The sequence below is a fragment of the Marmota marmota genome, unplaced genomic scaffold, assembly GCF_001458135.2.
Source record: "Marmota marmota marmota unplaced genomic scaffold, marMar, whole genome shotgun sequence".
Lineage (NCBI taxonomy): Eukaryota > Metazoa > Chordata > Mammalia > Rodentia > Sciuridae > Marmota > Marmota marmota.
The window spans coordinates 40499890-40510351 of NW_026000108.1; positions in this window are offsets into that span (position 1 = coordinate 40499890).

A 10462-nucleotide genomic window follows, 5' to 3' on the forward strand; every position below is an offset into this window, starting at 1 on the left:
AGCCAGGATCAGCAGAGCTGCCTGCAGGGTGCACAGGCCCTGGCCCTTTTGCCTCCAGAGAGAAGGCTTTGATTTCTGCTTGTCTAAATGGCTGGAGTGGGTGATGCAAATTACTAAAGGATATGGGAACTTCTGGCTGCTGTTCTTGAGCTTTTGGGAGGTAGGCACAGGTGCAGAGAGAGAGTTCAAAACAGAAGATGCTGGGATTTACAGATCTTGATATGAGGTTGGAGGCTGTAAATACCTGAAGGAAAAACACACTGAGATGATATCAGAACGAGGTTAATTTACTGAATAGGATGATCTATTTTTTCTATTGTTTTACTAATTTCTGTATATTTATGACTATAATTTAAAATGATGCTGCAAGCCCTGGTGGTGCATGCCTGTAATCCCAGTGGCTCTGGAGACTGAGAGATGAGGACTGTGAGTTCAAAGCCAGCCTTAGTAGTTTAGTGAGGCCCTAAGCAACTCAGCAAGACCCTGTCTGCAAATAAAAATATAAAAAGGGCTGGGGATGTGGCTCAGTGGTTGAGAGCCCCTGGTTTCAATCCCTGGTACAAGGAAATAAAATAAAAGGGCTGGAGATGTAGCTCAATGGTAAAGTATCCCTGGATTCAAGCCCTGTACAGGAGGAGGAGGAGGAGGAGGAGGAGGAGGAGGAGAAGAAGAAAGCTAATCTTTTTGTCAAAACTTAATCTTTCTATGAGGGAATTCTTGTTCGACATCTGGCTCTGCATGGTATATGTTCTTTTAAAATTTCAACCAATTAATTTATAAAGTAATTCTACTTGTTTCCTGGCCAGTTAATCTTAATTAAAATAGTTTTACTGTAACTGAATTAATTGAGTTGTTTTAACCCTGTTAATAATAGATCGACCTTATGGCTATTGAAGCTGAGTTTCAAAGAGTAAAGCTTATGTTTTACATTTGTGATGATCATTTATTAGTTAATTTCCTGCTATCCATTTTTCACTTTTTTTCTCTATCCTTATTTCAAAACTATTTTCCATTATTCCTAGTCATGTGGTCTGGGTAGAAATAACTTTACAAAAAGTTTTAGGATGAGCTCTCATTGGCTAATGTCCCCTGGCCTCCTGTATTGGTCCTGGATAGATGAACAACACACTCAGAGCCAATCAGACACAAGGAGATGCTTGGGGGGCTTCTGTTATTGGGAAGCTGGGCTGTACCCTTGCATGCTGTGAGATCTGGAATTAAGGGAGTCTTTTTCCAGAAGGAGATGCTTGGTTGCAAGTGGGCCATAAAATACAGCCTAAGTGTAGAGCCAAACCATAGAAAGCAGAAAAAAAAAAAAAAAGATATAGAGAGAAAATAAATGGGTCATTGGAAACAATGAGCTGCTGGATATAGCCTTGCCTGAAGTTAACTTTGCCTCTGGAGTTTTCACCGAGGTGATCAATAAATCCCTGTGTTAATCACTGTAAGTGAAAAAGGCACTCACTATACCTAGTCTACTGATCATCCCAGCTTAGCCACACAGAACACGGAAAAGTGCTCATTTTCCCTCTCACGATCAGCTGGCTACAGGGAGCTATGGTGTCCCGTCCGGCAGGACACATCAATGGCAGGACACATCAACGTGGGCAGTGAACCTAAATGGGCAGGAATGAAGGGACAAGAGACACAGAAGGATGACAGCAAGACAGGAATTCTGATCAAGCTGCAAACTTTATTGTTCACACAGGGGTATTTATATGCTGGGGATGGGGAAGCTCTCTAATCAGCAATTGCTGGATGTGGGTGGTAAAACTGCCAGCTGCAAGATGTCTGATGATCCTGATAACCGCAGGGTGTTCCAGGGAGATAGGCAGCTGCAGGATGTCTCCCAGGGGGCTGTCAGGCTATTCTTTGAAGGAGAATTTCCTTCTAGTCCCTGACATCATGGCTCGCTGCCCTGAATCTTGAGAGAATCCTGTACATATTAGTAGCCCAGGAAAAGGCCCAAATTTAAAATTGAAAGTATGGTCTCCACTGAATGTGTATCACTTTTGCATCATCAAAAAGTAAAAAAATTTCCAGGTATGCTGGTGTATGCCTGTAATTCCAGCCACTCAGGAGGCTAAAGCAGGAAGATTGCAAATTGGAGGTCAGCCTCAGCAACTTAGTGAGACCTTGTCTCAAAATACAAAATAAAAAGGACTGGAGATGTAGCTCAGTTGCAGAATTCCCCTGGGTTTAATTCCCCAGTACAGCGGGTGGGGAGGGCAGGTAAAAAAAATCAGCAGTGGGACTGCTGAAGGTGGGAATGGTGGGGTGCAGGAGATCAAGCCCAGGACAGGACACATGCTAGGAAAGCAGTCTTTCACTGAGCCACATCCCAGCCTTGATCATGCCATTCTCCTGGCTTGGTCATCCAAACTCTTAGTGACTTCCATGAGGATGGAATGTGGCTTTCCTATAGCCTTGGCCTAAATTTTATCTTTCCCTTTAAAAGATACTTTGAATAGCTGGCATGGTAGTGCCATGCATGTCATCCCAGTGACTCAGGAGGCTGAGGCAGGAGGATTCCATGTTCACAGCCAGCCTGGGCAGTTTAGTGAGACTTTGTCTCAAAAAACAAGGCAGGAACAGGGTGACATAGTCTGGGGATGTGGCTCAGTGGTAAAGTGCCCCTGATTTGAATTCCCAGTACCAAGAAAGAAATGAAATCTGAAAAGCACCTTTTTTGGGGGTGCTTAACTGAAAATAAACACAAATCTTTCTTTCTTAAAAAAATGTATGCTCAGATACACATGAAGTATTGGAGATAATTTAAAAGAAAAATAAATGCTTTGCATAAAATAAATTTCTTAAAATATAGTTCTAGGTTGTAAAACAAAGAAGTGTACACAGATGCCCTTTTTAAAAGAATATTTAAAACCCATTATTTAAATAAGTCTCTTACAAGGCAATAAAATCAGGAAAGCAAAGAAGTAAAAACTTCAAATCTCTCTGACAGATTTCTATTTTTGTGCCTTATTTGTCACAGTGGAGGGAATTGCTGACAAGAAAGTTAGGAAGATGATGTAAATAGAGAGACTGTTGCTAACTATAAGGTTACAAGTTAAAAATTGAATTAATTCTCATTGCATGTGACTTTTTATAAATTCTTTTAAGTGTAGTCTAAATTTTAGTTTAATGCACTTAAAATAAAATTTATGCCATTTATGAAAGGGAAATGTGGGCTGATTGTTGCTTCAGCCTTTGTATCAGGGATAAATGAGTCAGAACCTTCTAGCACCTAAGCTTTTCTTAGATAATAAAGAAAGATTCTTGGAAATCTTTATTAACTCTTTCTAGCCACTTAAGCATTGTTCAGAGAGCTACAGTTTGAAAACTGCTAATAGAGAAATTGGGAGGACCCAGAACTTTTAAACTGATTTCTTTTTTTTTTTTTAAAGAGAGAGAATTTTTTTAATATTTATTTTTTAGTTTTCTGTGGACACAACACCTTTGTTTGTATGTGGTGCTGAGGATCGAACCCGGGCTGCACGCACGCCAGGCGAGCGCGCTACCGCTTGAGCCACATCCCCAGCCCTTTTAAACTGATTTCATTCTCTTATTCACTCAATAAGTTATTCCCCATCAATCAAATATCCAACCTTTAGGATATTTGTCAAATACAAATAGTTTGTTTTGAAAAATTCACACATAATAACTGTACTTTTTAAAAATTATTTTTTGATACTGGGGATGGAACTAGGGTGTTCTACTACTGAGCTACACCCCCAGTTCTTTTTATTTTTTATTTTGAGACAGGGTCTCACTAAGTTGCTGAGGCTGGCTTTGAACTTGGAATCCTCCTGCGTCAGTCTCACAAGTCACTAGGATCACAGGCATGGGCCCCCATTCCTAACTATTTTGTGATCTTGATAATAATTGATATTGCTATGGGAAGTGCTCTGCAAGAACTATCTTTTTTATCCTTGCAACAATCTTGTTATGGGAACTATTACTCTCTAGTCCCTTTATACAGTGGAGGTAATTGAGGTTCAGAGCAATTAAGTTGACTACAATCACCCAGCTAGGGAGAGTAGGAATTACAAGCCAGATTTTCTGACTCCAAATCCATACATTTAGCCACAATGGTGTAGTACCCCTCACCAGAATGTTCCTAACCTAGTAAGGTGTAGAAATAACAGCACCAATTTCTGAGGTAATAATGAAGAGCTTAATTTAAGCTGTATTTAGAACTTGAATTTCACATAGCAAATATTTTTTCCTCACAAGGACAGAGTTTTAGCAATCATAAAACCTTCCTTTTTCTAGAAAATAAGGACTTCTCTTATCTCAGGACATTTGATGGTTATCAGTATCACTTTGTTTTCCAACTACTTGTTTTAAAATAATTTAAATTCTATTGGTATAGATAAATCCTGCCCATCTCCCTATCAACCTTCAGGAAGGAAAACTTGGAAATCAGGGTATTAGCCTGATTGATGGGAGAAACATGACAGGGATCTGTCTAAGGGAAGATGAGCTGACAGATTCTCAAGTATGGGGCACTTTTTCAAAAAAATAAATGCACTTCGAGGAGCACTACAGTCCAGACTTTTTCATACTTGACACAAAACATGTTAAAATGTAATTCAAAATTAAAAAAAAAAAAGGAGCCAACTTGCACTTTGAAAAGTCACAGCTGTGTTCTTGAATTTGTGGGTGCCTAGGCAACACCTCCAGATCACCTTCAGTAGACATTCATTCCACTGCCAAAATAATAATGTTTGGGGACAGGTAAGGCTGCTCTGACCTTGACTTCCCAGAATGTCAGGATGAAAGGAGAAAAGCAGAGATTACAGCCTGAGAAGGAAAGGGACAGAATCCCAAGCAGACAGAGCCCACGAGAAGCCCCTTACAAAACACAGAACTCCTGAACAGGAGAAAGTGGGCAGGTCCACGTTCAAGAAAAACTGCAGCCCTGTTTCTGGATCATGGCAAGATGAGGCTGTCTCCTTTCAGCTCTGTTCCAGCCTATGAGCTTGAGTCACTCAGGCCTTTGACTCGGTGTTTTGCAGCCAGGGTGAGGCTACCCCGCAAGGCTTGCCTTCTGTCATCTGTGGGGAGATTCTGCAGTCCCTGTGTTCTGGGATCCTGTAAACAAAATCACCAGAGAAGAGGAGAGATAAGGAGCAGATGTGATCATCCCAATCTGAAAGACAAAGCAAAGCAAAACAAAGGGCAGAGTTTCCTCCACTGGCCCATACCATAGGGATCAAGACAGGTTTCTGGAGATGATTGTGTTCTCCTAGGCCCAGGGCGCTGTGGGAGGCAAGTGAGCCTCCCCAACACAGAAAGCAAGGGTCTCTCTTGGCTGTTTATCTAGAAGGTATTTCTAGATCAGCCATTTTGATTTGCAAAGGTGTCAGATGAATGCCCTCTCTGTAGGAGTCTGGAAGACCAGTACTTTAAATGTGAATTTCCCAGAAAAAAAAAACATTTACTAAATTTTTTTTAAAAAAGTACAGTTAACTTGGAATTTTCCATAATAGTTACAAGTGCTTTTTTTTATGAACTGTTTAGTGCAGCCATGTGGAAAATATTATTCTTCATCTGTGCTCTGCTGGAAGGCTTTAGATGGTGTTCTCCTTCACCGTCCTGGTGTTTATCTGTGGCTGACGAGCCACCTTGACAGGTGGCCCTGAGAATTCTCCAGCGGCCGGGTGAGGCCTGGCCCCCGCTCCCGGGTGGTCTGAGCACGGGGTGTTCGGGAGCCAACTCAGCATTCTGGGTCTGGAATCATTTCTCCATCCCCTCCTCAGAGCTGCTGGTTGTGAAGCTATTTTCCTTCCAACATATGAACGGGGATTTTGGCTGCGTGAGCTCATTAAGAAAGCTCATGTCGCTGTCACAAGTGTAAAAAGTGTTTCAAATGTTCCTGGAAGGCTTTCAGCTGGTTCTGTCCATGCCCAGTTCCTTCCTCCAATTTTCCCTGTTCCTCCCCTCCCAAGATGACGGGCAGACTGGCTGTGTGTTGGAGATGGTGAAATCATTGATGTGGATGACTAATTGACATTGTAAAGTTCCTTAGGGATGGGGGGAGGGGGTTTCAAGGCTGGATTTATGTTAATGTGGCCAAGAAATAAAATTTATAACAACCTTCAAGAATTTAATACTCTTTTGCAGACAGGCTCCCAGAGGATCTTATTAAACACACAGGCTTATTTTGAAGCAAAGAAACTCAATGGCTATAAAAGTAGAGGGGAAAAAAATACACCAGCCTTTATTTGCAAACATTTATTTCGGATGGTATTGCTCCTATTGCAGCCTCATTCAAATGTATTTTTTTTCCTCCTGCTTTTTCAGCTTAGTTATTCTGATTTTTAAAAATTTTAATTGACAAAAATTATATATATATATATATATTGCTAGACACGATGGTGCATGCCTGTAATCCCAGCAGCTCCGGAGGCTGAGACAGGAGGATCACAAGTTCAATGCCAGCCTCCACCAACTTAGTTGGGCCCTAAGCAGCTTAGTGAGACCCTGTCACAAAATAAAAATAAGAAGGTTGGGGGAGTGACTCAGTGGTTAAACACCCAGGGTACCAAAAAAAAAATTATATTTATGATGCATAACAGATGTTTTAAAATTTGAAATGACTAAATCAAACTAATTAACATGCATTACCTCATTTTATTCTAAATTTTTTTGGGGGGAGAGCACTGGGGATTGAACTCTGGAGCACTTGACCACTGAGCCACATCCCCAGCCTTAGTCTCACTGAGTTGCTTAATGCCTCACTTTTGCTGAGGCTGGCTTTAAACTCACAATCCTCCTGCCTCAGCCTCCTGAACTGCTAGCATTACAGGTGTGAGCCACCGTGCCCAGCCTCAATTGAAAAAAAAAATTAATTGTGTATGTGTGTGTGTGTGTGTGTGTTCTAGGGGACTGAACCCTGGGGCTCACTACTTACATTTCCAGCCCTTTTCTATTTTTTGAGACAGGATCTTGCTAGGTTGCCCAGGCTGGCCTCCAACTTGCAATTCTCCTGCATCAGCCTCTGGCGTTGCTGTGGCTACAGCTGTGAGCCACTGTTCCTGGCTATTTATTCTAATTTTTAATGAGACTCCCACCCCCCAAAAAATGTTTACTGAAATCCTTGTGTGTGTATAGTTGGCATGGCTAAGAACACCCGCAACTGAGCCCTTTGAAACTGTTCTGAGGTCCTTGGGATATTTTTCTGTTTTCTCCTTTCTTTTATGAAAGAAGCTTGCGCTAGTACTAAAGCTATGGCATAACCCAGTACCAGTCCCAGGGGATCAAGGAGTATTAGCTGCATTCAAAAGAATATTACTATGGTTTGAACAGGTGTTCTCCTGTTAAAAGATGGATCTCCAGACTGTGGTGCTATTGGAAAGTGAAGGAACTTCAGGATGTGATGCCATGTGGGAGGAAGTTAGGTCATTCTGGATGTCCCCTTCAAGGGCATATTGGGACCCCAGCCTCTTTCTCTTTTTCTTTGCTTCCTGACCACCATGAGGCGAGCAGCTTCTTCTGCATGTGTTCCTGCCGATTCATTTTGTGTCTCTGAAGGCCCAAACGCAATGTTGTCAGGAGACCATAGATTGAAACCACGTGTGGACATATACCTTTCCTCCTTTTAACTTGTTAACTTCAGGTATTTTGTCACATTAGTGGAAAGCTGACTAATCCAATGATTCTTAAGAGAATGAAATGACAAGACCTGAAAAAATTACTTGCAAAACATATATCTGATAAAGACTTTTAAATCCCAAACATGCAAAGAACACTTACACTCAACAATCAAACAAGAACAATCCAATTGTTTTGTGGTGTTGTGGCTCAGTAGTAGAGCACTTGCTATGTGTGGGGCACTGGGTTGGATTCTCAGCACCACATATAAAATAAACAAATTTTAAGAAAAGGTCCATCAACAACTAAAAAAAAAAAAGATCTGAGCAGACATTTCACCAAAGATGTGCAGATGGAATAAGCATATGAAAAGGTGCTCCACATTGTGTGCCCTTAGGCATTGCCAACAAAAACACTGAGCCAGCACTGTACACCTGTTACAATGGCAGAATCCCAAATCCAGCAACTCCCATTTATTGTTGGTGAGCATGCAGAATGACAATGAACAGTTTGGCACTTTCTTACAAAGCTAAACTTAGTCTTATTGTAGGATCCAGCAATTTTGCTGAAAACCTATGTCTACTCAAATACATATTACAGGTGTGGTGGTGCACACTTGTAATCCCAGAGGCTTGGGAGGCTGAGGCAGGAGGATTGTGAGTTCAAGGCCAGCCTTAGCAACTTAGTGAGGCCCTAAGCAACTCAGTAGACCCTGTCTCTAAATAAAATATAAAAAGGGCTGGGGATGTGGCTCAGTGGTTAAATGCCACTGGGGTCAATCCCTGGTACCAAAACCAAAACCAAACCAAACCAAACCAACAAAACAAAACTCATACATAAACATTTATAGCAGCTTTATTTATAAATGTCCAAACTGGAAACAACCAAGATATTCTTTGATAGATAAATGGGTAGACTGTGGTATATCTGTAAAATGGAATATTACTCAGTGATAAAAAGAAATGAGCTATTGGGTTGGGTGAATCCTGATGTAAACTATGAATTATATTAATAACCATATATTAGTATAGATTTATCAATTGTATACATATACCACACTAAATGCTTGTTGTTAATGTCAGAGCAAGATTGGTATTGGTGGGGTGTATTTGGAAACTATGTACTCTTAGCTCAATTTTTATTAAATTTAAAAGTTAAACTTAAAACTAATGCCTGCTTGGGCCGTGGACCTCTTATCTCTGCTCTCAGCTGTGGCCGTTAATTAGGGAGATACCAGACAGGGGTGACAAGTGATAAAGAAAAGAAAAACAGACACACATAGAGAGAAAAAGTTAGGGCCAGGTGGGCAGCCAAACTCTAATGGAGTTGACTGACCCAGAGCTAGCTCAGCATGTTTATTTTATAGGTTTCATCAAAAGGGAAAGTTTCAGCAAAGCAGGCAATCTGAAGGACACAAGACTGGCAAAACATTAGGGTCATCTAGTTAGGCTTAGAATTCTCTGTTTCTGGGAGTTGTGGCTGAGCTCAAGGTCTCAACTCTGGCCTTTGCACTAGGTTTCCTCTGGCCAGTATCACCATAGCAACTGGGCCATCTTGACCTGCACCTTTGCACAGGCAGTTCCCAGCACAAATGTAGCCATGAGAGAGTCAGACCATGATTCAAATCACTGCTCTCCACATGTGTCAGGGACTAGAAGGAAATTCTCCTTCAAAGAATAGCCTGACAGCCCCCTGGGAGACATCTGCAGCTATCTATCTCCCTGGAACATCCTGTGGTTATCAGGATCATCAGACATCTTGCAGCTGGCAGTTTTACCACCCACATCCAGCAATTGCTGATTAGAGAGCTTCCCCATCCCCAGCATATAAATACCCCTGTGTGAACAATAAAAGTTTGCAGCTTGATCAGAACTCCTGTCTTGCTGTCATCCTTTCCTGTCTCTTGTCCCTTCATTACTGCCCATCTAGGTTCGCTGCCCACGTTGATGTGTCCTGCCGGTCGGGACACACATGTGTGCATATACAAATATGTGACAACAAATGCCATCATTATGTACAATTATAATGCACCAATAAAAATATGTGGAAAAAAAGGATAAAGCCTATTACCAAGTATGGTGGTGCACACCTGAAATTCCAGCAAATCAGGAGGCTGAGGTAGAAGGATCCTAAGGATCCCATGTTCAAGGCCAGTCTTGGCAATTTAGTGAGACTCTGACTCAAAAGAAAAAATTTAAAAAAAAGGTTTGGGTACTTAACTAAGTGCAAGAGCACCCCTGAGTTCAATTTCCAGTATTTTTTTAAAAACTCATAACTGGTACAAGTGTCAATCTTTGGGGAATTGGAGATCCACATTTAGCCTGATATTGTTACTGGCTGTGTGGCTTGGGGCAGGTCATTTAACTTCTCTGAACTTCAGGTTTCCTATCTGTTACATGAAGATGATTTTATCTGATCTGCCTAGGGCTTGAGGGCTCTGTCCAGGATAAATGAGAAGATGCAAGAATGGAGGCAAAAACACACTGGGGGAGCCTCTGGCTGTCTCCTTCACTGGCTCCCTAAAGTCACAACTCCTGGAGCCTCGTTGAAGGTGTGAAGGCAGCACCGTAGACAAGACCCTCCAGCCAGTCACCTGCCTAGGCATCAGGCTCAGTGGGGTCTTGACCCCTCACTTTGTTCACTGGCTCCTCAGGGGGGTGGGAAGCACCAAAGTTCACGGGAGAAGGAAGACTCTTAATGAAGAAGACTGTTGGAGGGGCAAAGTGGTACGTGCTTGTAATTCCACCAACTGGAGTTGGGGAGCGGGGGCAGGATGATTGCAAGTTCAAGGCCAGCCTGGGCAACCTAGCAAGATCCTGTCTTAAAAAACAAAAAGGACCAGTGAAATAGCTCAGTGGCAAAGCAC